At 38.5% G+C, this 27,340-nt stretch overlaps 1 protein-coding gene and 1 pseudogene across 3 annotated transcripts in view; one reads left to right on the forward strand and one right to left on the reverse strand.

The window, feature by feature from the left end:
• Window positions 1–27,340, forward strand: part of LOC309633323 (uncharacterized protein) — a 101,127-nt gene that overhangs the window by 42,615 nt on the left and 31,172 nt on the right. The gene's annotated exons all lie outside the window — the stretch shown is intronic.
• LOC309633322 (nonsense-mediated mRNA decay factor SMG5 pseudogene) lies at window positions 16,454–26,035 on the reverse strand (annotated as a pseudogene). The gene has a single exon. The product of its transcript is annotated as a nonsense-mediated mRNA decay factor SMG5 pseudogene (transcript).

Here is a 27,340-nt window from a genome sequence, read left to right on the forward strand (position 1 = left end):
TTACTGTAGTTGTACTCCTGAATGAGTCAGTGTTAAGTGGAAGAATGTGGTCACTGGAAGAACGGGCATGGAATACATATTGAAAACCACATGTATAAAAGATTATTCTAAAAGGCTAGTTTTATATGTGAATGTATAAAATGATAGGGTTTTTTCCAGTGAAAACGTGTTCAACACACTGTTGTTGGAATATGCTATGTAAAAATACCTGTGTAAAATAAATTTCAAAGACTGCTAGCTGAATATATAAATGAGAATATTAGCTCACTAAAGATATTCTCATCACGCTTTGATATTCACTATACACTATGTAAACACACAGGTATAAGAGATGTTTCTCAGAAAGTTATTTATACATATGAAAGAGCAGAGTGACATTTCACTGACATAATGTATCCACCAAATTCTAGTGCATGGAATACATTATATAAAGAAGCATATAAAAGATGTTCCTCATAAAGCCAGTTGTATATGGGGAAAAGAACAGTGTATTACCATGAAAATTAGTTCCCAATACTGATGTATTAGACACACTAGGGATCATAAGAAACTACTATGAACGAATTATTTGCCAAGAAATTAGACAATATAGAAAAGCTAAATACCTATAAGCTTACAACCTACCAATTATGAATCATGAAAAATAGAAAATATGAACAGACCAACTACTAGTGAGATTAAATCATTGTGGTGCATCTAGAATATAATGATTCAGTGAACATGGGGGTGTGCATGTATACAGGTTTCTATTTGAGATACTGATTTTGTTTCCTTCTGATGAATATCCATAAGTGGAATGCTGGATCATTAGGTAGTTCTATTTTTAATTTATTGAGAAATGTCCATACTGTTTTCCTTAGTAGTTGCACCATTTTACTTTCCAAACAACAGTGCACAAGGGTTCACTTTTCTCCACATCCTCACCAACTCTTGTTCTCTCTTGTCTTTTTTATATACATTCTAATATGCATGAGATGATATCTTATTGGGAGTTTGATTTGCATTTCTCCTACAATTAGTGATCTTGAGCACTTTTTCACGTGTCTGTTGGCCATTTGAATGTCTTCTTTGGAAAAATCTCTATTCATATCCTCTGCTAACTTTTTAATCAAAATGTTTTTTCTATTGTTATATGAGTTCTCTGTATATTTTCATAATTAGCCCTATCACATATATGATTTGAAAGATTTTCTCACATTCTATAGGTTACCTTTTCAATATATTGATGGTTTCCTTTGCTGTCAAGAAGCTTCTTAGTTCGATTTGGTCCCAGTTGTTTATTTTTGCTTTTGTTGCCTTTGCTTTGGGTGTCAAATCCAAAAAAACCTTATTGCCAGAACTAATATCATGGAGTTTACCCTCCTATATTTCTTCTCGGAGTTACACAGTCTCAGGTCTTATTTTCAAGTCTTTATTCCATTCAGTTGATTTTTGTGTGGTATAAATTAGGGGTCCAGTTTCATTATTTTGCATATGGCTGTCTACATTTCTCAACACTATTTATTGAAGAGACAGTTCTTTCTCCCTTGTATATTCTTGGCACCTTTGTTGTGAATTAATTGACCTTATATTTGTGAGTTTATTTTTGGACTCTCTTCAGTTGCATTGATCCATGTGTCTGTTTTTTTGTCAACAGCATTCTTTTTTTTTTTTTTTTTCTATAGCTTTTCTAATATAGTTCCAATTTAGGAAATGTGAAGACCCAGCTTTGTTGTTTCTCAAGATTGCTTTGGCTATTTGGGTCTTTTGTGGTCCATGCAAATTTTAGGATTCTTTGTTCTAGTTCTGTGAAGAATGCCATTGGAATTTTGATATGGATTACATTGAATCTGTAGATTTCTTTGGAGAGTCCAGATCTATTAACAGTATTAATTCTTCCAATCCATGACCATGATATAACTTTCCTTTATTTGTGTCTTCTTCGATTTTTTTTAATCAATCTCTTATAGTTTTCAGTCTTTCCCCTCCTTGGATACATTTATTCCAAATTATTTTATTATTTTTGATCCATTTGAATGGGATTGTTTTCTTTTTTTTTAACAACTTTATTGGAATATAATTGCTTTACAATGGTGTATTAGTTTCTGCTTTATAACAAAGTAAATCAGTTATACATATATCCCCATGTCTCCTACCTCTTGCCTCTCCCTCCCACCCTCCCTATCCCACCCCTCTAGGTGGACACAAAGCACGAAGCTAATCTCCCTGTGCTATGCAGCTGCTTCCCACTAGCTATCTATTTTACATTTGGTAGTGTATATATGTCCATGCCACTCTCTCACTTCGTCCCAACTTACCCTTCCCCCTCCCCGTGTCCTCAAGTCCATTCTCTACATCTACATCTTTATTCCTGTCCTACCCCTAGGTTCTTCAGAACCTTTTTTTTTTTTTTTTTTTTAGATTTCACATATATGTGATAGCATATGGTATTTGTTTTTCTCTTTCTGACTTCTTCACTCTGTATGATAGTCCCTAGGTCCATCCATCCACCTCACTACAAATAACTCAATTTCATTTCTTTTAATGGCTGAGTAATATTCCATTGTATATATGTGCCACATCTTCTTTATCGATTCATCTGTCGATGGACACTTAGGTTGCTTCCATGTCCTGGCTATTACAAATAGAGCTGCAATAAACATTGTAGTACATGACTCTTTTTGAATTATGGTTTTCTGAGGGTATATGCCCAGTAGCGGGATTGCTGGGTCATATGGTAGTTCTATTTTTAGTTTTTTAAGGAACCTCCATACTGTTCTCTCTAGTGGCTGTATCAATATACATTCCCACCAACAGTGCAAGAGAGTTCCCTTTTCTCCACACCCTCTCCATCATTTCTTGTTTGTAGATTTTTTTGATGATGGCCATTCTGACTGGTGTGAGTTGATACTTCATGGTAGTTTTGATTTGCATTTCTCTAATGTTTAGTGATGTTGAGCATCCTTTCATGTGTTTGTTGGCAATCTGTATATCTTTGGAGAAATGTCTATTTAAGTCTTCTGCCCAATTTTGGATGGGTTGTTTGTTTTTTTGATATTGAGCTGCGTGAGCTGCTTGTATATTTTGGAGATTAATCCTCTGTCAGTTGCTTCATGTGTAAATATTTTCTCCCATTCTGAGGATTGTCTTTTCATCTTGTTTATGGTTTCCTTTGCTGTGCAAAAGCTTTTAAGTTTCATTAGGTTGCATTTGTTTATTTTTGTTTTTATTTCCATTTCTCTAGGAGGTGGATCAAAAAATATCTTGCTGTGATTTATGTCATAGTGTTCTGCCTGTGTTTTCCTCTAAGAGGTTTATAGTGTCTGGCTTTACATTTAGGTCTTTAATCCATTTTGAGTTTATTTCTGTGTATGGTGTTAGAGAGTGTTCTAATTTCATTCTTTTCCATGTAGCTGTCCATTTTTCCCAGCACCACTTATTGAAGAGGCTGTCTTTTCTCCATTGTATATTCTTGCCTACTTTATCAAATATAAGGTGACCATATGTGCGTGGGTTTATCTCTGGGCTTTCTATCCTGTTCCATTGATCTATATTTCTGTTTTTGTGCCAGTACCATACTGTCTTGATTACTGTAGCTTTGTAGTATAGTCTGAAGTCAGGGAGCCTGATTCCTCCAGCTCTGTTTTTCTTTCTCAAGATTGCTTTTGCTCTTTGGAGTCTTTTGTGTTTCCATACAAATTGTGAACTTTTTTGTTCTAGTTCTGTGAAAAATGCCATTGGTAGTTTGGTAGGGATTGCATAGAATCTGTAGATTGCTTTGGGTCGTATAGTCATTTTCACGATGTTGGTTCTTCCAACAAAAGAACATGGTATATCTCTCCATCTGTTTGTATCATCTTTAATTTCCTTCGTCAGTGTCTTATAGTCTTCTGCATAAGGGTCTTTTGTCTCTTTAGGTAGGTTTATTCCCAGGTATTTTATTCTTTTTGTTGCAGTGGTAAATGTGAGTGTATCCTTAATTTCTCATCTAGATTTTTCATCATTAGTGTATAGGAATGCAAGAGATTTCTGTGCATTAATTTTGTATCCTGCAACCTTACAAAATCCATTGATTAGTTCTAGTAGTTTTCTGGTGGCATCTTTAGGATTTTCTATGTATAGTATCATGTCATCGGCAAACAGTGACAGTTTTACTTCTTCTTTTCTGATTTGTATTCCTTTTATTTCTTTTTCTTCTCTGATTGCTGTGGCTAAGACTTCCAATATTACGTTGAATAATAGTGGACATCCTTGTCTTATTCCTGATCTTAGAGGAAATGCTTTCAGCTTTTCACCATCGAGAATGATGTTTGCTGTGGGTTTGTCATATATGGCTTTTATTATGTTGAGGTAGTTTCTCTCTATGCCCACTTGCTGGAGAGTTTTTATCATAAACGGATGTTGAATTTTGTCAAAAGCTTTAATAATGATGTTTTAAACAACTACTTTTTTTTTTTTTGGCCATTCCATGGGGCTTGTGGGATCTCAGTTCCCCGACCAGGGATCAAACCTGGGCCCCCTGCAGTGGACGTGCAGAGTCCTAACCACTGGACTGCCAGGGAATTCACTAAACAACTATTTTCAGGATGCATTTAGCTCAGTGTATATGAGTGAATAAATGTGATAACATTCAGCAATGCATTGTGGTTACTATAGGACACTTGTAAATATTATTCTATGAATGCATATTTAACAAGCTCTTAACACAGTGTTATTTTAGTGAATGGAAATACTATCATTCTATGATGCATGTAGTGAAATTTTAAGAACACTTCTTATAAAGATATTTCTTACAAGCTACTTGATGTTTTTCAGAACAGTGGTATTTCAGTGAAGGGAACTGATATCTGTTATCTAATACACATAGCGATGTGACTATAATCACATACCAAAGATGTTTCTAAACACCTTCTTGCAGGATGTGTTCAGCACAGTGTTATTTCAGTGAATGGAAGTGATACCCATTCTGCAATGCATGTATTTAAGTGCTTAAGAACATTTGTAATGAAGATGTTCTAATAAGCTACTTAAAAGCTGTGTTTCTATGTTATTTCAATAAATGGGAGTAATGCCCATCTTGTAATGTATGTAAAAGGGTTCAAAACACTTGCAATAAAAATGTTTCTAACAAGCCAATTACAAACTGCACACTTGTCTGTGATCTCTCAAGTAATGGAAGTGATACACTTTCTGAAATGCATGTAGTGAAGTGTTTAAGAACATTTGGATTAAAGATATTTCAAACAAGTGCTTATAAGTTACATTGATCACAGAGTTATTTTAGTGGATAAAAGTGATACCCATTCTGCAATGCCTGTAGTGAAGTGTTATAAGCTACCTTTAGCACAGTGTTTAAGAACACTTGATATGAAGGGTTGCTAAGAAACTACATGCAAGCTGAATTCAGAATTGTGTCATTTCAGTGAAAGGAGGAGAGAGATTCCCAAGTTTAATGCATGAAATGACATGTTTAAGGACACGTTAATAAAGGCGATTCTAGCAAGCTACCTGCATGCTGTGCTCAACAGTGTTATTTCAGTGAATGGAAGTGAACCCATTCTGTAATGTACATATTAAAGTGCTTAAGAATATTCCTATAAAGATTTTTTTAAGTACCTACTTGCAAGTGGGTTTAATACAGTGTCATTTCAGGGAATGTACTGATACTGAATATGTAACGCATGTAGTGAAAAATTCAAGAAAACTTTCATTAAAAATTTATTTTTAGCTAATTTCATGCTGCTTTAAGCATAGTGTCATTTTAGTGAATGGAAGTGATGCACATTCTCCTGTGGATGTAGAGAAGTATTTAAAATCATTTTTTACAAGGAGGATTCTAAGAAGCTTGTTTGCAAGCTGTGTTTACTACACTTTCATTACAGACAGTGGAAGTGATACCCGTTCTTTAATGTATGTGGTGAAGTGTTTAAGAACACTTGCACTAAGATGTTTCTGAAAGCTATTGCAAGCTGCCTTCAGCAATGTTATTTCAATGAATAGAAGTGACACACACTCTAATATATGGAGTAAAGATTTTAAGTGCACTTTTTATAAAATTGATTATAAAAATCCATTTGCAAGCTGTATTCAACACAGTGTTATTTCAGTGAATGGAAGTGATACCCATATTGTAATCCATGTAGGAAAGTGTGTAACAAGGAGCACATGTAATAAAGGTACTCCTTAAAACTACTTGTACCCTTTGCTCAGGAGAGTGTTCTTTCATTGAATGGAAGTGATAGACATTCTGTAATGCATGCAGTGAAGGGTTTCACAGTATTTGCAGTAAAGTACACTCTAGCAATCTACTTGTAAGCTGTGTTCAGCACAATATTCTTTCAGAGAATGGAAATGATGCTCATTCTCTAATGCATATAGTCACTTGTTTAACAAGACTTGCAATAAAGAAGTTCTAACAAGCTCCTTTCAAACTTTGTTCAGCGTAGTGTTCTCTCATTGAATGGAAGTAATACCCATCCTGTAATATTTACATGCAGTGAAAGATTTCAAGCTGGATTCAACACAGTGTTCTTCCATGAATGGAAATTATCACTATTCTGGAATGCATTTAGTGAAGTGTTAAGGAAGACATAACTAAAATGTTTCTACCCAGCTACTTGCAAGTAGTGTTCCACTCAGAGTTCTTTCAGTGATTGCAAATGATACTCATTTTGTGATGCATGTAGTGTATAATAAGACTTTTAGTAAAGATGTTTCTAGCAAGATACTATCAAGATGTATTCAGCCCAATGTCTTTCATTGTTTGGAAGCATTACCCACTCTTTAATGCATGAAGTATCTAAGAAGACTTGTAATACACATGTTTCCAATAAAGTACTTGCAAGCTGCATTCACCAAAGTTTGTTTTCATTCAAGCTAAGTGATACCCATTTTGTAAGGCATAAAATGAAGGTTTTAGAATGATTTGTAATGAGTATGTTTGTAACAAGCCACTTGAAACTTCTTTAAATGTGATGTTCTTTTGAACCCAGTAGCTCAGCACTGAAGCCAAGTCTGGAATGCCCAGGACAGATAGCTGATCAATTTAGCAGCCTAGCACTAGAAGGCAAGTCTGGGGCACTCCAGGTGAATAGCTGGTTGAATTAGCAGCCTGAAAATGAAGGCCAGGTTCAGGATGCCTGTGATGCCCTGGATGGCCAGCTGGTTAACTCTGCAGCCTGGCACTCAAGGCCAAGGCAAAGAAGCTTGAGATGCTTGGGACAAATAGCTGGTTGACCTGGCAACTTGACACCATTCGCCAATTCTGGGACACCTGGGACAGACAGCTGACTTCATTGACAGCTTGGCATTTAAGCCTAAGCCCAGGACACCCCAGATGAAAGCTGGTTGACCTGACAGCCTGATGGCTGAGGCCACATCCAGGACAACCATGAAGCCTAGGATGTACAGATGGTCAACCCAATAATCTGGCATCAAGGAAAACCCAGGATGCCTGGGATATTCAGATGATCAACCCAGCAGCCTGGCACTCAAAGCCAAGTCTAGGACACCTGGGACATCCAGGACAGACAGTTGATTGACCAGGCATCTTGACAACAGTGGACAAATCTGGGATGCCCATGATAGACAGCTGGTCAATCCAGTAGCCTGATGCTGGAGACTAAGTCAGAGATGCCTAAGATTAACAGCTGGACAAACCAGCAGTCCAGTGCAAATTCAGGACACTTTGGAATGGACAGCTGGTAGATCCAGCAGCCAAGTTCAGAAGGCAAAGTCTGGACTCCCGGACAAACACCTGGTCATCCTGGCAGCCCAGCATCAACAGCCAAGTCTGGGATGTCCAGGAATGACAACTGGTCAAGATGGTAGCGTGGTGCCAGAGGCCAAGTCCTAGACACCCCTGAAAGATATCTGGTTGACCTGGAATCCCAGCACCTGAGGGAAAGCCCAAGGTGCCCAGACACCCAAGATGGTGAGCTGGTTGACCAGGAAGCCTGACACCAAGACCAATTCTAGGAGACCCATGATCCACAGATGGATGGCTGGTTGACCTGGCAACCTGGCATTGTGGACAAGTGTGGGATGTCAGAGATGACGTCTTTCACTTAGCTTGACACCCTCTAGGTCCATTGGGTATTACAAATAGCAATATTTCATTCTTTTTTATGGATAAGTAATAGTCCAGCAATCATATATGTACATATTTATATATATATTTTTCCCATTCATCTATTGATGGACACTTAGGTTGATTCCATATTTTGGCTATTGTAAATAATGCTGCAATTAACATAAGAGTTCATATATCATTTCAAATTAGTGTTTTCATTTCTTTCTGATAAATACTCAGAAGTGGAAATGCTAGATAGTATGGAAATTCTGTTTTTAAGTTTTTGAGGGATCTCCATAGTGTTTTCCATAGTATCTGCATCCATTTATATTCTCACCAACAGTGTGTGAGGTTTCCCTCTTCTCTACATCCTTGTCAATACTTGTTACTTGTTTTTGTTTTTGTTTTATTTTGTTTTTTACAATAGCCATTCTAACATGTGTGAAGTGATATCTCATTGTGTTTTTTATTTGCATTTCCCTGATAATTAGTGATGTTGAGCATCTCTTCATGTGCCTATTGGCCATCTGTATGTTTTCTTGGGAAAATATCTATTCAGATCCTTTGCCTATTTTTTTCATCAGGTTATCTGTTTGTTTGTTTGTTTTTGAGGTTGAGTCATATGAGTTCTTTGTATACCTTGGATACTAACCCCTTATCAGATATTTCATTTGCAAATATCTTCTCCCATTCAGTAGGAGGCCTGTTCATTTTGTTGATAGTTTTCTTCACTGTTCAAAAGCTTTTTACTTGGATGTAGTTCTACTTGTTTATTTTTGCTTTTGTTTCCCTTGCCTGACGAGACATATCCAAAACAATTGCTAAGACCGATGTCAAAGTGCATAATGCCTATGTTTTCTTGGAGAAGTTTTATGGTTTCTGGTCTTATATTTAAGTTTTTAATCCATTTTGACTTTAGTTTTCCACATGAGGTGAGAAAGTAGACCAGTTTGTTTCTTTTGCATTTAGCTGTCCACAACTTTTATGGATGTGTCTTTAACAGTGCTTTAAATGGACAGCAGGGTGGTCAAAAAATACATTCCTTGAAATAATACTTTTTTCAAAATTGCATTTAACCAGTACTCTTAGAAATATTTTTTACATGTGTCTGTAAACACTGATTTACATTTAATAGAGTGTGGAGAACTTGCAATAACACTGGTCTCAAATTCACATTCAAGTAGCTCTCTTAGGAACAGCTATTATACATTTATCTTTAATACTATTTTACAAGCATATTAGCTTAGTGAACACATACATTTCTTGAAGAAATACTGTTCCAAAGTTCTCATGCATATATAACTCTTAGAAACCTTTTTTACATGTATATTTACAAGCTTTACATAATTTACTTTGTGTTGAACATATCCATTCTTTGAAATAACTTATCAAATTTGAATGCAAGAAGCACTCTTAGAAACATATTGTTTACATGTGTCTTTAATCACTGTTTTACATGATCTGCCATGCATCTATTTCATGAAATAATATAATAAAATTTCAATGCAATTAGCACTGTTAAAAATCTATACATTTGCCTAGAATCACTGTTTTACATGCATTACATCCTTTTTTTGAAATAACACTTTTCTTAACATTGCATGCAAAAAGCACTCTAGCAATATCTTTTGTACACCATTAATCAGGGAAGGGCAAATGAAAACCACAATGATAAACCACCACACCTCTCAATTTCTCATGAAGGTAAACTTCTTACTAACAACTTTTTTAATGTGCATAAATAGTGATTTAAATGGAGAACAGTGTTGTTGTTTTTTTAATGTTTATTGGAGTACAGTTGATTTACAATGTTGTGTTAGTTTCTGCTGTATGGCAAAGAGAATCTGTTATACCTATACATATATCCACTCTGTTTTAGCTTCTCTTCCCATATAGGCCATTACAGAGTATTGAGTAGAGTTTCCTGTGCTATACAGTAGGTCATTATTAGTCATCTATTTTCTATATAGTAGTGTGTATATGTCAATCCCAATCTCCCAAATTTATCCCTCTCCCCCTTACCCCCTGGTAGCCATAAGTTTGTTTTCTACATCTGTAACTCTATTTTTGTATTATAGATAAGTTTATTTGTACCCTTTTTTTAGATTCCATATGTAAGTGACACCATATGATGTTTGTCTTTTTCTCCGTCTAACTTACTTCACTCAGTATGACAATCTCTAGGTCCATCCCTGTGAGAACAATGCTCTTAACACAGCTACTCCTTGAAGGAGCACTGATCTCAAATCTGCATGCAAGTAGCACTCTTAGAAACATCTTTTATAATTTCTCTCTCAACACAGTTTGCAAGCATTACAGTGTGGTGGACTCATCTGTCCTTGAAATAACACTGTTTTCAAATATGGACACCAAGTAGCATTCTCGAACCTTTTAAACTCTTTTTTTGCTTTGTTTTTATGTAGTACAGTATGATGAACACATCTATTCCTAAAATAAGACTCATCTCAATTTTCCATGCAAGTAGCACTATTATATACAATTCTTACACTTATTTTAAAACATGATTTACATGGAGAGCATTGTTGTGAATGCATTTATACCTGGATAACACCATTTTCAACTTCCCTTGCAAATAGTAGTTTTAGGAATATCTTTTATACATGTATTTTTAAACACTGCTTTGTAAGCAATACATTGTGGTGAACATATCTATTCCTTGATAAAACAGTTCTCAACTTCACAAGTAAGGGGCACTCTTAGAAACATCTTTTATACCTGTGTCTATAAAACCATTTTACATCTATTACACGTGGTAAATACATCTATTGCTTGAAATAACTCTATCAACTAGAGGTGAAATAGCACCCTTAGATACATCTTTTATACATGGCTCTTTAAACACACTATTTTATAATCATTACAAATGGGAACACATTCTTTCACTGAAGTAACATTTTCTCAACTTCTCACAGAGGAAATACTGTAAGAAGCATCTTTTATAAATGTGCACTTAAACAATGCACATATAGGCAGCCCAGTGTGGCAAACACATTCATTCACTGAAATAACCTTTCTCACACCTTCTCGACCAAGTGGCCCTTTTAGAAACATGTTTATAACATTTATCTCTAATGTTTACCATGCAGACCAATGTGGCAAATATTCATTGAAATAGTGCTGTTCTAAAATGTGCACACTAGTAATGTTACATGAAATTTTTTCAAACGTGTCTTTAATAGTGATTTAAATGCAGACAATTGGATGGACAATCATTCACTGAAATAATTTTTCAAATTTTTCAAATGAAAGTAGTACTGTGAAACATTTATATATATGTGTATTTAAACAGTGATTTATATATGGAGTGAGCTGATGAACACATTTATTCTTTAAAATAATACAGTCCTCATAGGAGCTCATATGAACTTTGTTAGAAATATTTGTTTAAATATATCTACAGGGCTTCCCTGGTGGTGCAGTGGTTAAGAATCTGTCTGCCAATGCAGGGGACACGGATTCGATCCCTGGTCCAGGAAGATCCCACGTACAGTGGAGCAACTAAGCCCGTGCGCCACAATTACTGATCCTGAGCTCTAGAGCTTGCGTGCCACAACTACTGAGCCCGCATGCCACAGCTACTGAAGCCCGCGTGCCTAGAGCCCATGCTGCGCAATGAGAAGCCCACACACCACAACGAAGAGTAGCCCCCCACTCGACACAACTAGAGAAAAGCCCGCGCGCAGCAACGAAGACCCAGCGCAGCCAAAGATAAAATAAATAAAAAATTTTAAAAATGCTATGTCATGTTTAAATATATATATATATATATATATATATATTTATATATATTTATAAATATATATATATCTGTATCTACAAAGCTTCTTTCCAACCCAGGTGTGGCTTCTTCAGCGGACCAAGCTGCAACGCAGTATTGATTTGACAGGGCCTCTGCTTCAATGATGTCTGTCTCACAGTGGCTCCAGTAATTTCTATACTGCAAAATAAAGCCAAACTCTGGAAACAAACAAAAAAACAAAAAACAAAACAAAAACAAAAAAACCCCTTCTTTCCATATAGAACAATGTGGTGAACAATTCCTTCACTGAGAAAACATTGTTCACTATTTTTTGCAGATTATTGAGATTTAATTGCCAAATAACATTGTGTACTTTAAGGTGTACAATGTGGAGATTTGATACATGTATATATTGTGAAATGATTACCACAATAAGTTTAGTTAACATATCTATCACCTCACATAGTTATCTCTGTTTTCCATGATGATAACTTGTAACATCTACCCTCTTAGCATATTTCAAGTATATAGTATTGTTAACTATAGTCACATTGCTTTATATTACACCCTAGAACTTATTCATCTAAAAACTGGAAGTTTGTTCCCTTTGACCATCTTAGCCTCTCCCACCCGTATTCCTTACCTTTCCCTGCCAAATACCACCTACTCTCTGTTTCTATGACTTAGGGTTTCTTAGATTTCATGCATAAGTTAGGTGCTACAATATGCATCTTTCTCTGCCTGACTTATTTCACTTAGTATAATGCCCTCAAGGTCCATCAATGTTGTTGCAAATGGCAGACATTTATATGGTTGAAATATATTCCATTATATATATACACACACATAATTTTCTTTATTCATTTATTGATCAGTGGACACAGGTTATTTTCATAATTTGACTACTGTAAATAATGCTTAAAGAACATGGAGGAGCAGACATCTCTTTGAGAGAGTGACTTCATTAGTTAAGAATGGACACCCAGAGAGGAACTGCTAGATCATATGGTAATTCTATTTTTAATTTTTAGGGGAAACTTCGTACTGTTTTCCAGTGGGTGCACCAATTTACTTTCCAACCAGCAGTGTACAAAAGTTCCCTTTTCTCCACATCGTTGCCAACACTTGTTATCTCCTGTCATTTTTATAATAGCCATTCTAACCAGGTGTGAGGTGATATTTCTTTGAGATTTTGATTTTCATTTCAGTGATGATTACTGGCATTGAGCAACTTTTCATGTATCTGTTGGCCATTTATATGTCTTCTTTGTGAAAAACAATGTCTATCGAGGTATTTTATCCATTTTTTAACCAGATTATTTATTTATTATCATTATCACTATTATTATTTGATATTGAGCTGTATGAGTTTCTTATATATATATTAGAATTAACCCCTTATTAGATGTGGCTTGCAAATATTTGCACCCATTCTGTCAGTTGCCTTTCATTTTCTTATTTCCTTTGTTGTGTGTAGAAGCTGTGCAGAAGTTTGATGTAGTTCCACTTGTTTATTTTGGCTATTGTCTTTGTGCTTTGGTGTTGTATACATAAAATCATGGCCAAGACCAATGTCAAGAAGCTTTTCCCTTTATTTTCTCTGAGGAGTTTTATGGGTTCAGGTCTTACATTTAAGTCTTAATCCATTTGAAGTTAATTTTTGAGTGATTTAAGAAAAGGATCCAGTGTCATTATTTTGCATGTGAATATCCACTTTTTCAAATACTGTGTACTGAAGAGACTATCTTTTCCCCATTATATATTCACAGTTCCCTTCGGAAGTATTAGTAAGCCATATACACATGAGTTTTTTTCCTGTGCTCTCAATTCTGTTTCATTATCTACATGTGCATTTTTATGCCAGTACCATTCTGTTTTGATTAGTATTGCATTTTAATAGAGTTTGAAATCAGAAAGTGTGAAGCCTTCAGCTTTTAAAAAAATATTTCTCTGGATTACTTTGTCTATTTGGGGTCTGTTGTGGTTCCAGATTAATTTTAGCAACTTTATATTTCTGTGAAAAATGTAATTGACTCTTTGATAGGGGTTGCACTGAATCTATAGATGGCTTTGTATTGTAGGGACAGTATAACAATAACAATTCTTAGGAATGGATAAAGAAGATGTGGCACATATATACAATGGAATATTACTCAGCCATAAAATGAATCGAAATTGAGTTATTTGTAGTGAGGTGGATGGACCTAGAGTCTGACATACACAGTGAAGTAAGTCAGAAAGAGAAAAACAAATACCGTATGCTAACACATATATATGGAATCTAAAAAAAAAAAAAAAAAGGTTCTGAAGAACCTAGGGGCAGTACAGGAATAAAGACGCAGACGTAGAGCATGGACTTGAGGACATGGGGAGGGGGAAGGGTAAGCTGGGACGAAGTGAGAGAGTGGCATGGACTTATAAATACTACCAAATGTAAAATAGATAGCTAGTGGGAAGCAGACGCATAGCACAGGGAGATCAGCTCGGTGCTTTGTGACCATCTAGAGGGGTGGGATAGGGAGGGTGGGAGGGAGATGCAAGAGGGAGGAGATATGGGGATATATGTATATGTATAGCTGATTCCCTTTGTTATAAAGCAGAAACTAACACACCATTGTAAAGCAATTATACTCCAATAAAGATGTTAAAAAAAACAAACAAACCAATTCTTCCAGTACATGAATGTATCTTTCTGTTTATTTATGATTTCTTCAGTTTCTTTCATCAAAGTCTTATAGTTCTCAGTGTACAGATTTTTGCCTCCTTGGTTAAATTTATTCCTAAGTATATTATTATTTTTGATGCTATTGTAATGCGATTATTTTCTTTATTTCTTTTTCAGATAGTTTTTTCCTAGTGTAATGAAATGCAGCTACATTGTTTTTTATATTCTGTATCTTGTTACTTCATTAAATTTGTTTATTAGTTCTAAATGTTTTTTGCATAGGAGTATTGGATAGTCTACATATATAATTATATGTCATCTGCAAAAGCCAATTTTACTTCTTCCCTTCCGGTTTGGATGCCTATTCCTTCTTTTTCTCTTCTAATTGCTCGGGCCAGAACTACCAATACATTGTTGAGAGGACAGGTGAAAGTGGCATCCTTCTCTTTTCCAGAGGAAAAGATTTCAAACTTTTTCTGTGGAGTAAGATGTTAGCAGTGGGTTTGTCATATATGACCTTTATTATTTTGTGGGATATTCCTTCTATGTCCACTTGTTGAGAGTTTTTATCATGAAATAATTTTTAATTTTGTCCAATTCTTTTTCTGAATTTATTGAGATGATCATATGATTTTTAACTTTTGATTAAAGTGGTGTATCACATTTATTAATTTGTATATTTTGTATCATCCTTGCATCCAGGGATAAATCCCACTTTATCAGCGTGTGTGTTCCTTTTATTGTGTGACTGATTTGGATTACTACTATTTTGTTGATGATTTGCATCTATATTCATCAGGAATATTGGTTTGTGGCTTTTGTTTCTAGCCATGTCCTTATCAGGTTTTGGAAGCAGGGTAATTCTGACCTCAAAAAAATGAGTTTGGGAATGTTTTCTCCTCTACCATATTTTATAAGAATTTGGAAAGACTGGCACTACTTCCTCTTTAAATGCTTGGTAGAATTCATCTGGAAACCTATCTGCTCCTGGGCTTTTCTTGTTGGGAGGTTTTTGAATAGTGAGTCAATCTCATTACTCATTATAGGTCTGGTCAAATTTTCTCTTTCATCCTAATTCAGTCTTGGTAGCTTGTATGTTTCTTGGAATTTATCCATTTCTTCTAAATAATCCTATTTATTAGCATATAAATGCCTATAGTAGTCTCCTATAATCCTTTGTATTTCTGTGGTATCAGTTACAAAGTCTGCTCTTATTCCTGATGTTAGTTTAGCTGAAGTTTTGTTGATTTTTCTTATTTTTTTTAAACTAGCTCTTCATTGTTTATCTGATTTTCACTTATTTTTGCTCTGATCTTCGTAATTTTCTTCTGCTAAACTTGGGTTTGCTTGTTTTCTTTTTTCTAATTCCTTGAGGTAAAAAGTTACATTGTTTACTTGAGATCTCTTTTTATCCTTAATGTAGGCGCTTTTCACTATAAACTTCTCTGTTAGGAGCACTTTTGCTGAATTCCATTAGTTTTGCCATGTTGTATTTCTATTTTTATGTATGTCAGAGTGTTTTTTACATCTCTTTTTATTATTTTTTTGATCCATTGGTTATTCAGGAGTATGTGTTTTAAAAATTTATACATATTTGCACATTTCCAGGTTTCCTCCTGTTATTGATCTCTAGTTTCATATCATTGTAGTAAAAAAAAAAATAGTACTTAACATGATTTAAATATTTTAATTTTGCTAAGACTTGCTTTGTAACCTATCACATGCTTTTTCCTGGAGAACATTTCATGTATCCTTGAGAAAATGTCTATTCTGTTGGTGTTTGACTGAATGCTCTGTGTATATCTGTTAGGTCCATTTAGTCTAAGTATAGCATAAGTGTGCTCTTTCTTTATTGATTTTCTGTATGGATCATATATCTGTTGATCATATATGATCATATTGGATCATATATCTGTATGGATCATATATCTGTTGATCATATATGATCATATATGATCATATTGATTTTCTGTATGGATCATATATCATTATCAAAAATGCGGTAATGAAATTCATACTATTACTGTATTGCTGTCCAATTTCTCCCTTCAGATCTGTTAGTATTGACTTAATATATTTAGGTGTGCCAATGTCAGTTGCATAAAATTTACAAGTGTTAAATCCCCTTGCTGAATTGACCCTTCAATATTATATAATGACTTTCTGTGTCTCATGTTAAATGTTAGGCATAAAGTCTATTTTTTCTGTTATAAGTAGAGCTACCCTTGCTCATTTTTGTTTTTGTGGTTTTGTTTTTGTTTTTTTTTTTAGGTTTCAGGTCGGGGGGTGTCTTTATTAAATGATGCTTTAGTCTCAGTCTCTGCCAGGGACTGGAAATGGGGGTGATCACACTGCCCCCAGGTGGTCCCAGACTTACCGTCTTAGAGGAAGGAGGCGGGATGCCTGCTGTCCTCTGAGAACAGCCTGGGAAGCTCGGCTAGCACTGGGGCTGGGGGGAACAGCAGAGCTGAGATCCCTGCCTTCAACCCCCAGTCCGAGATATATGTGCAGCCTGAGGGGGAGGGGCTGAGGCAATCCTGGCCAAAGCCTCCCACACACAGCCCTGCTCTTGCTGTTCCACTCATGATCTCTGCTCCCACATTCACCTCGACACTCCAAAAGCTAGCCCCGTGCTCAGCTCCTCCAGGCCTTTAGTCCTGGGGAAGGACAAAAGTAGGGAAGCCTATCAGGGCAGAGGGCCCCTGGCCAGGCAGCTTCAAGGGACGTCTCCTTTCTGCTGCCCATCCGAACACAGGCCCCTCCCTAGAGAGTAAGGGGGGTGGTGGCCTCAAACGTCGTCCCCCTCCTCTTACTGGCATCCCACTCTGTCCCAGCACAGCAGCCCAGAGCACAAAGCGCAGTGACCATGGGGCTGGTGGGCACAGAGCCCTCACTGGCATATAGGCCTGACTGCCTGAAGCCGTCATGGGCCTGCTCCCTGCACCGGAAGCCAGATGAAGGGAGACAGAAAAGAGAAGTGGGGCAATGGGTGTGCAGCCCCTGCAGCAGGATGGATCTAAGCCCTGCCCTGCTATTGGTGCAGGCAGCTCCAGGCTCCTCTTTCTTAAGAGTCCCCAAGGCTCCAGAGCTGCCCAGCTCTTGCAAAGGGAGATGAGAGGGGGATGGGTGGGCCTCGAGGAGAGGAAGGGTCTGCAGAGAACCACCCAGACATCTGGTTTTACCCAACTCTACCCACAAGGCCGGAGGGCCCAAACTCCTGGCACCAACCACCCTATGCCTTGGTTGAGGAAGAAGGGCCCCTTCTGCTGTCCCTTCCCCTCAGCGGTCCGGGAACGACTCCAATGAAACGCAGACACCCGTGCCTGCCACCTGCCCCTGGGGAAAGCAGGGGGGCTGAGACAGGAAGGCTGGCTAGGGGCCCACAGGCCTCTCCTGCTCCAAGCACTTTCCTTGCTTTCCTGACATTGTCTTGGAAACAGGGGGACCCCACCCTCCCAGCTGGCTCCTGGGCCCTTCCTGCAGCCTGTGTGCAGCTGGGCTTCCTTCCTGTGTGCGTGCGTGAGTCTGCGTGTGGTGGGGTGACTACAGGTGGTGGTCCTGGCTGCCAGGGAGGGCAGGAGAGACGTGCAGTCAGCCCGCTGCAGGGCCTGGGGGTCGGTCTCAACCAATCTCCTTCCACTGCTTGTAGAAGTCCAGAACATTCTTGATGTCCACACTGGCATGTGCAGCAGCCCGCAAGGCTGCCTGCATAGGGCCTGAGAGCATGCTGGGGTTGTCCAGTGGAAGGCCTGTGATGATGGTCACCATGCCGCTCAGGTCCTGCTCACCTGCCTTCTGGGCCAGAGTCAGCTGTTTGCAGCTGTCCAGGATCTTATAGAGCGTCTAGGCATCTGCATCCTGCCTCTTCAGCTTATGCCACTCGAAGCTCTTCCCCACCTCTTTCTGGCAGCCAATGTTCCTGTTCCCTTTTTTAAACTCTGCCTCCAGGTACTGGATTCCATCCTGGGCCCCTGGGTGTTCCTTCTTCAGCAAATCCAGGCCATCGATCACTGTCATTGGGATGATGACAATGAAGAGGCCACTGGTGGCCAGCTGGCGGATGATAGGGAGGTGGTGGCAGAGGGCTTGGGTGTCGGGGACGAGGTAGGGAGACATTGCTGACTGGGTCTTGGGCTGCTGCAGGCTCCCTTCCAGCTGAGAGACCTCAAGCTGAAGTCATCGCTGGGCCATGTCTCTCATTAGGCCATTCCGCCGAGCTTCCTCCTGTGCCATGCGGAACTGGGCCCGGGCCTGCTGCTGCAGCCTCTCTTGCTCAGGCTGGGAGATGCTGACCTCTGGGTTGAAGTGTAGGCTGCTGCCGTGCAGGCGGGCAATGAAGTGGCCAACGCTGTGGATGCAGCAGATGTGCACGACTGTCTCCTCTAAGGTGCTGAGCAAGAGCTGATCCGTGTCACAGTTAAAGCATCTGTGGGCAGCCTGGAAGGGAGGCAGACTGTGAAGTGCCATGTCCTCTGGGAGCAGCAGGCTAGACGGGCGGTCAGGCAGTTCACAACCCTCAAGGAGATCCTGGACCTTGGGACACAGGACCAGGCCAGACTCTTGGAGTTCGCCAGCAGCTGGCAACAGATTCAGCAACACAGACAGGCAGTTCCACAGACTTAGAGAGCTCTGCGCACATACAAGGATGATGCCGCGGTTGGCTCGCGGCCAGCCCAGGAAGACTTTCACAGCAGGAAGCTGGCCTTCGGCCATGAGGACTTGCAGCTTCTCCTGGATGCTGTGCTCGTTCCAACAGCCCCGCCCACTGTTGGACTCACTTCCCTCCGACTCAGAGCCCTCTTCAGAGGCTGGCTCTGAGGGCTTGTCCGCATCCCCATTGACACGGGGCCTGGGGCTGGCCAAGGTGGGAGCTTTGGTGGTGGGCTGGAGGAGCAGGTTGCTGAAGGTGGGGGCCAGTTGGAAGCAGCCTTTAGTCTGGAACATCTGGGTGGACCTCGCTTGTAGATTGCTGGCAATGCTGGCCTCGCTGGGGTCCAGTGGGCCACTGAAGGATTCAGGAGCCTCTGACCCGGCCCGAGGTGGCTCCAGGGCTAGGGCCCGTGTCCCTTCCTCATCCTCCTTATCTTCCAGGTCTGATCTGGACTCTTGGCTCTTCATTTCTGAATCTGTCTTGGCATCAAAGGACGTTCCCCCACCTTCAAGACTCTTGTCAGAGCCACTGTCCGAGCCCTCACTGTCCTGGGCTGAGTCATGGCTCAAGTCCTACTCAAAGCCTTCACTCATGTCACTGTCATCACCAGCTGTGGGTGGGCGGCAGAGGCAGGAGAGGCGGGAGAACTTCTGGTTCTTTCTGACTTCGCCCTCTTGAGGTCCTCTGCAGGAGGAGGCTCAAGACCCAGACCCTCCTCCTTCTCCAAGGGTCCCTTGGACTCTGGTTCATCTGTGCCATCGCTCTGGAATGCCGGGACAGGAGTCTCGCCCTCTTGCAGCTCAGCTTGCAGCCCTATGTTGACATGATTGACGAGGCGGGAGAAGAGGGCCAGGGTGAAGGCAATGGCTGCGCTGTACTGCTCGGCTCCTGCTCTCTTCAAGCTGTGCACACCCATAAAGCAGATGATGACCGTTTGAAAGATGAGAAGGTCTGGGAGGAAAGCATATCCCCTCTCATACTCCTCCTCATCCGCACTGGCCAGGCTGAGGTTGGGTGGGGAGGGCAGGTAGGAGAGACAGAGCTTGAAGTCCTTCAGGACTGACTGGCAAAGTGACATCAGCTTTGAGTCCAGGGAGCTGCTTTTGGGCTGCAGGAGGCTTTGCAGATACATAAAGTTCACCAGCAACCTCTTAATGTCTTTACATCGCTTCTTGTTGGGAGAGAGTTTCCTAGTCTCGCACTTCTTCAGCTGTGGTACATTTTGGCTGCCTTGTCACGCAGCCGCTTGAGATTCCCATAGGGCCCCTCAAAGGACACTTCTGACTAGATGCAGCACAGGTAGCAATACATGGCTTCCACGTTACAGTACTTGCTGCCTGCAAGGGTGCCCAGCTGGTTGAAGGCATTCCGATCTGGTGAGCCACTGACAGGGCTTGGTAGTAAAATCTCTCAGCTAGCAGCTCAGAGTTTACGCCAGCTAATTCATTCTGATATCATGACAAATCCCCCAGGTACATTAGCCATTGGTGGCATGCCGTCTGTGCCCAATCCATCTCCTTCCCTGAGGCAGACACTGGCTTCCTGCATCCTATGAGGGGGTCGGTGACATGGGTCCAGTCGATGCAGCATTGCAGTTCTAGCTGGTAGTGGGACTGGATATAGAGAAGGAGATGCTGGTAGAAGCCAATCCCAGCGACCAGGTGTTTCCTGTAGGCACATTCTAAGGTGCTCCGGCTGTGGATATGCTTTCTGAGTCGTGATAAGCTGGATAACTTCGCAGCATACCTTTCTCCACAGCAGCTGTTCAGCCTTCCTCCCGTAGTCCACCGGGTGCTTGACGCAGAGATCACAGCTTGTTCCTCAGGCTAATGTTCTCTGGTTTGAACCCTTCTTGATAAGCGGTTTTGTTGCAAAGGATGAGGTCAAGTCGATGCACAGCCTTCACCACAGTTCGGATAAAGCCGCTTAGTGTTGGGGACCTTTGCTTCGCGGGCTCGCTGCTCTCCCCTTTGGTGGGGGGGGAGGGGCGCTTGGCTCATGGTGCCTGGGCCCGAGGATGGCTCCCGGTCACAGGCCCCCGCTATACCCACCACTATCGCCAGCACTGCCGTCTTTCTGGCCGCGGCAGCAGCCGGCCCTGCTCTGCCGCCATCGCAGGGAGATGGCTGCCAGCGACTGCCTACCTTTGCTCATTTTTGGTTTTTATTTTCATGGAATATATTTTTTCCATCTCCTCACTTTTATTTGTCATGAAAGCTGGAAAAAAAAAATCTCTTTAGGTGGAATACAGTTAGTCTTTTTAAAAATTCGTTCAATCACTCTGTCCTTTAATTGGAAATGTTTATCTATTTACATTTAGAGTATTTATTTATATGTAAGAGCTTACTAATGACATCTTGTTAATTTTTTCTGGCTGTTTTGTAGTCTTCCTGTTCCTTTCTTTGTCTCTTGATGTCTTTCTTTGTGAACTGATGATTTCCTGTAGAGGAATGTTTGGTTTTCTTTACTTTTTCTCTTGTGTATCTAGTGTAGGTCTTTGCTTTGTGGTTACTGTGAAGCTGATAAGCCATGAACATCTTATACATATAACAGTCTATTTTAGGCTGCGACAACCTAACTATTCACATACAAATTCTACCCTTTTACTCGCTCCCTGCAACAGTTTATGATTTGACTTCACAGTTTATGTATTTTTATATTGTTTATCTATAGCAAATTAGTGTGTAAGTATAGTTATTTTTAATGCTTCTGTCCTTTAACCTTTGTATGATTAATTAACACACCATCATATTTATGCATTGTTGTATTCCTATTTCACTATATACTTGCCTTACCAATGTGTTTTGTATCTTTTAGTTTTAATGTTCTTAGTGTTTTTTCATTTAACCTTGAAGAACTCCCTTTGGCAATGTAAGCAGTGTAGGTCTAGCAGTTGTGTATTCCATTAGATTTTCCTTGTCTGAGAGTCTTTATCACTCCATTTCTGAAAGACAGCTTTTCAGGTAAACTATTTTTGGTTAATTTTTTTTTTTTTCTTTCAGCATGTTGAATTTATCATCCCACTCTCTCATACCCTGCAAAGTTTATTTTGAGGTATCTGCTGATAGTCTTATGGGGAGGGGGTTTCCACTGAATGTGATGCTTCTTTTTTCCTTGTTGCTTTTAAAACTTTCTCTTTGCCTTTGATTTTAGGCAGTTTTATCACAATGCTTGTTGGAGAAGATCTCTCTGGGATGGATCTGTTTGGAGACTTATGAGCTTTGTAAACTTGGATGTCCAAATATCTCTGCAGAGATGGAAAGTTCTCAGCCATTATTTCCTTAAATATACTTTCTACCCCTTTCTTTGTCTCATCCTCTGGGACCAGAGTTATGCATAGATTATTACTTGTAATGGTTTCCTGTAGTTCACAAAGGCTTTCTTCACTTTTTTTTTTTGGTTCTTTTTGTAAGCTAACATATGATGTATCATACAAAATGTTCAATATGCACTTGAAGAAAAGTGTGTGTTCTGTGCTTTCTGGGTGGAGTGTTCTATGTATGTCTTTTAGGTCTAATTGTTTTATATTGTTGTTCAGATTTTCTATTTCCTTATTGATCCTCTGGCTGGTTGTTCTATTATTGAATATGGGGTATTGAAATCTTGCTCTCTAGCTGTGGACGTGTCTGTATCTCCCTTCAATTTTGTCGACATTTGCCTTGTATACTTTGGCACTCTGAGGTTTGTTGTGTACATATCTATAGTTATTATATATTCTCAGTGAAATATTTCTTTTACCAATACATAGTGTTCTTATTTTTCTCTTTTACCAGTTTTAGATTTAACATCTATTTTGTCTGATATTAATATATAGCCATGCAGCTCTTTTGGTTACTATTTGCATAGGATATCTTTTCCATCCTTTCACTTTTAACTTATGTGTAGCCTTAGATCTAAAGTGAGTCTGCTGTATATAGTATATCCTTTTTGTTAAAATCAGCTGTGCAAAACTATGCCTTGTGCTTCAGAATTTTAATCCACTTATATTTAATTACTGTTAAGAAATAATTCTTTTGTTATTTTTCCATAAATAAAGTAATTATTTGTTTCTGTAATTCTTATGGCTTTTTGTGGTAACTCATTTTGTCTATGACTACCTTCCCTTGTGTTTAGTAAATTGTTTGTAGTCACATGTGTCAGCTGCCTTCTAACTCCTTTTACAGATATTTTCTTTGTGGTTACCATAAGGGTTACATCTAACATCCTAAAGTTATAGTACTCTATTTTGAATTGAAACAATATAAATGTAATTGCACATAAAACTACCCCTTTATAATTCCATCTCCCTGCACTTTATGTTACTGATGTCTCAACGTACATCTTTATAGTTTCTTTGCTCATTAGCACAGTTTTATAATGACATTCATGCATTTTTCTTTTAAATCCTGTAGAAAATAAAAAGTAAAGTTATAAACAAAATTATAATTTTTAAAAATTTTCTCATGGGTATACCTTTACTGGAGATCGTTATATGTTCATATGGTTTCAAATTACTCCCTAGTGTCCTTTCATTATAATCTGGAGGAGTCCCTTCAGCATTTTTTAGGGTAGTCTAGTGATCATGAATTCCCTCAGCTTTTGTTTAACAGGGAATATGTTAATATCTTACACATTTATAAAGTCATTTTTTTCTGGATATAAAACTCTCAATTGGATATAAAATTCTCAGTTGATAAGATTTTTTTCCCCTTTCAATACTTTCTATATAGCATCCAATGCCTTCTGGCCTCCAAGATTTCTGCTGAGAAATTCGTTGAGAATCTTAATGAGGATGGATACCTTGTTCGTGACAAGTCACTTTTTTCCTACTACTTTCAAGATTCTCTCCTTGTCTTTGTCTTTCAACAGTTTAATTTTAATGTATCTCAGTGTAGGCCTCTTTGGGTTTATCCTCTTTGTAGATGATTGAGTTTCTTGAATTTGTACATACCTCCTTTTCTCTAATTTGGGAGATTTTTGGCCCTCGTCCTTCAAGTAATCTCTCTGCTCTTTTCTCTCTTCTTCATCTGGGACTCACATAATGCATACATAGGTACATTTGATGTTTTAAATAACTTGATGTTTTAAATAACTAATTTTTAACGAGTCTCACTCTAGCTTCTCCTTGGAGCTATGTAATTTATTATATGGGTCCACCAATAATCTAGTTCTCCAGAGAATGCAAATCTAAGATCTGCAGGTCTTAAAAAATTAACCTTAGTAAAGCAGTTTGGCCACTGAATTCAGCTCTCTTCAGAAAGGATTAATTTCCTCCACGCACCTCCTCGGTAATGATCGGATAAAAAGAATATGGGGTTATATGGACCTATTTTGAAATTTAGGTTCTGCCCTGATAATTCTAGTTTAGGTTACCCCCTTCTTTCCCTTGAAAGCTCCCTGAGGGTGCAACACTGTTATAGTCTTGAGTGGTTGTACAGATATATGGAGGGTTAGGTGACTAAATCCTATGTCAGGTTCTTTCCCTGAAGTTTGTCAGAATACTCAGATAAAATGATTATTTTAATTGTTATTTTTTACAGAGGGATGTCTAATCTGTGATTTGGTTTCACCCTACTTTCTAGCTAATAATTCTCAGGAAAAAGGGCCCCTGAGAGTAGCTGTGGTTAAATTCAAAAAGCAAATACAAATGAAACATAAATTCTTTAAAAAATAAAATCAAGAGGTATTTTTAAAAAACTTTATTTGTTCATCATTTTGAAAGATTTTGCTGTTCTCCCCAACTGCCAAGTTGACAGTTTTTTTTTTTAGTCCCTTTCTTTCTTTCTTTTCTTTCTTTTTTTTCTTGCTTTGTTTCTGACAAGAAATTTGTCATTTTTATCTTAGCTTCCTTGTACAAATTATTTTTTTCTCCAGCTGCTTTTATTTTTTAAAGCTTTTTTTAAAAATTAATTTATTTTATTTTATTTATTTTTGGCTGCATTGGGTCTTTGTTGCTGTGCACGGGCTTTCTCTAGTTGTGGTGAGCAGGGGCTACTCTTCATTGCGGTGCACAGGCTTCTCATTGTGGTGCCTTCTTTTGCTGCAGAGCACAGGCTCTAGGCACGTGGGCTTCAGTAGCTGCAGCACTGTGGGCTCAGTAGTTGTGGCTCACGGGCTCTAGATCGCAGGCTCAGTAGTTGTGGCACACAGGCTTAGTTGCTCCGCGGCATGTGGGATCTTCCTGGACCAGGGATCAAGCCCGTGTCCCCTGCATTGGCAGGAGGATTCTTAACCACTGTGCCACCAGGGAAGCCTCCAGCTGCTTTTAATATTTTATATTTATCACTGGTTTTGAGCAATTTGATTATGATATACTTTGGTGTAGCTTTATGTTTCTTATGCTTGACATAAACTTCATGGATGTATGGATTTACAGTTTGAAAAGTTTTCAAGCATTATTTCTCTAAATTTTCTCTCCCATATCACTCACACTCCTACAGGAACTCCAATTGCATATTTACCTGGTCACTTGAAGTTTTTCTACCATTTGCTGTTCATTGTTAATTTTTTTCTCTGTTTTTTTTTTCCTTATGTCTTTTCCCTAGAAATTCATAATGTGCTGTTGATCCCATCAATTGTATTTCTTATATCAAGCATTGTAGCTTTCATCTACATCTAGAAGTTCAATTTGAATCTTTTTTCTCCCATGCCTCTACTTAACTTTTTGAATGTACAGAATACAGTGACAATAACTGTTTTAAAACCCTTCTCCTATTTCTAACACCAGTATATGATTAGCAACAATTTTAATTGGTTTATTTTGCTCCGCATGGATCCCATTTTCTTGAATCTTTACAAATCTGGTCATTTTCAATTGGATTACAGACTCGTTGGGTGGTGGATATTTTGTAGCCAAATAAATATTCTTGAGCTTGGTTCTGAGATGTATTTATGTTATTTGTAAACGGTTTGATCTTTTTGTGTTTTGCCATTAAGATTTGTTAAGTGAGATGAGAGCAAGGCTCTTCTTTGGACTATCTTGTCCTGAACAAAGGGCCAGTCATGACCAAGCACCTCAACCTAAGGGAGCAGCACCAATTTGGTCAGGACTTTCTGCCAGGTTAGTGCCATACTCTCTTGCTCTCTTGCTGTGATTCCAACTAATAGACTAATCCTGAACAGAAAACCAAGAGCAGAGTAAAGGGATTTTTATTTCTTTTTCCCTACTGTCAACACAGCATCTAGAATAATCGGTGTCACACAGCAGGTTCTATGAATACACAGAAAAGATATTTCATATATAATATGTATAATATATGAGATGAGATGTATATATACTTTATCTCCATTAGTAATCTTTACTTAAATTCGATTATGACTTATTTAATAAAGCTCCACCAGCCTTTTTGTGCTTATTATTTTTAATTCATTAGAGAGGTGTATTAGTTTGCTAGGTCTGCCATAACAAAATGGTGCAGACTGAGGGCTCAAGCAACAGAAATACATTTTCTTACAGTTCGAGAGTCTAGAAGTTCATAATCAAGGTGTCCTTAATTTTGGTGTCTTCTGTGGAATCTCTCCTTGGCTTGCAGGTGGTTGTCTCCTTTTTTAAATTGAAATATATTTGACATATAACATTATGTAAATTTAAGTTGTAAAACATGTTGATTTGGTAGGTTTATGTATTGTAGTATGATTGCTGTTGTAGTGACAATTAGCACCTTGATCATGTCACATGATTATCTTTTTTTTTTTGGTGATTGGAATAATTAAGACCTAGTCTTACCAAGTTTGACGATTATAATACAATATTGTTGTTTATATTCACTATATTGTGCTTTAGATCTCTGGGACTTTTTTTAGTGTTGCCTTCTTATTGTGTCTTCATATGGTCTTTCTTCTGTAGGTATGCATTCCTTGTGTCTCCTTGTGTATCCAAAGCTTCTTATAAGAACACCAGTTGGATTGGATTAGAGCTTACCTTAACAGCCTCATTTTAACTTAATTACGTCTCTGAAGGCCCTAACTCTGAATATAGTTACATAGTAGGGTACTCAGGCTTAGGACTTCAACATATTAATTTGGGAGGTGGGCACAATTCAGCCCATAATAGAGGACAAATTTATGATAAAATTGAAAATGAGTAACTTGTCATTATGTGCATGAAAATCCAAGACCACTAATAATAAAATTAGTTAAAAAATAAATTAGAGAATGAAGGAGAAAATATTGTTAATATATCAAAACAAGCATCTCTCCTATGTGCAAATAAATATTTGTTATACCATATGTGAG

Source organism: Balaenoptera borealis, assembly GCF_965194805.1.
Source record: "Balaenoptera borealis genome assembly, chromosome: 8".
Lineage (NCBI taxonomy): Eukaryota > Metazoa > Chordata > Mammalia > Artiodactyla > Balaenopteridae > Balaenoptera > Balaenoptera borealis.